The sequence below is a fragment of the Canis aureus genome, chromosome 16, assembly GCF_053574225.1.
Source record: "Canis aureus isolate CA01 chromosome 16, VMU_Caureus_v.1.0, whole genome shotgun sequence".
Lineage (NCBI taxonomy): Eukaryota > Metazoa > Chordata > Mammalia > Carnivora > Canidae > Canis > Canis aureus.
In genome coordinates, this window is record NC_135626.1 from 55,282,928 (window position 1) to 55,284,024 (window position 1,097).

Sequence of the window (1,097 nt, forward strand, 5' to 3'; positions counted from 1 at the left end):
TAGGATCTCAGATATCGATTGTTGAGTTATAAAACACTTAAAGATACTAACACCTATTGCCAAAGTGCACTGTTTACACTTTCAAGTAGTTTATAAAATAACACTCCTCACAGCAGCCTTGATAGCATCGTTACCTATTCTTTCAAAATCACTTTTTTCAAAGGAGGTAAATATTTTTATCAGTGTTTCTTTAACAAGATTATTCCCTATTTTATTTTCTTTTCTTTTTTTTTTTAAGATTTTATTAGTTTATGAGACAGAGAAAGAGAGTACAAGAAGGCAAAGCGGCAGACAGAGGAAGAGGGAGAAGCAGGCTACATACTGAGCAGAGAGCCTGATGCGGGGCTCTATCCTAGGACCATGGGAGCCCAAAGTAGACACTTAACTAAGTCACCTAGGTGCCCTGAATTCTTTTCTATTTTCATTCACAATTTACATCTAGGGCAAGTCCTCATACTTTGATCAATGTGAATGGATTTCATGTGACATTGACATTGGCTCCCTGGGATGTTTTCTGCTCCTCAGATCTGATTGTCTATTTGGTGGGTCCTTGAAGAGACCAAGGCCAAACTCCCAATTTAAGCTCTCTAAAATCCCCAAGGGGCAGAAAAGTACCATGAGGAAAAGATATCATTATATCCACGTGGGACAACCAACTTCCTTCTGTTCTGTGACCTCAAACAGCCATTTTAATCCTTGTCATCTGTTCTGCTGCTTTGGAGCCCTGGGAGGCTGGATAGGAGAGTCTGCAGATTGTTCAATCACTCATTCATTTTATTTGCAATCTCAAACGCCATGCCTGTGTGCAGGAGGGACTTGGAAGACTTGGCAAATGTTTGACACCATGACTCTTTCCTGCTACTTGATAAATTCAGGATCTGGTAGTAGAAACATACGTATAAGCCAATAAAGCCATGTGACAAGTGCTGTCAGAGATGTGGCGCAGTGTGTCTCACACACAGATAATATAATAATCCAGCTACATGAGAAGGGGATTGGCTGTGAAGATGAGGCTAAAGGAGCTCTCTTGCAGAAAACACAGGGTATGCAGAGACCACAGTGTTCCAGAAGCTCTGCATTGTTTGGGGTGAACAGAA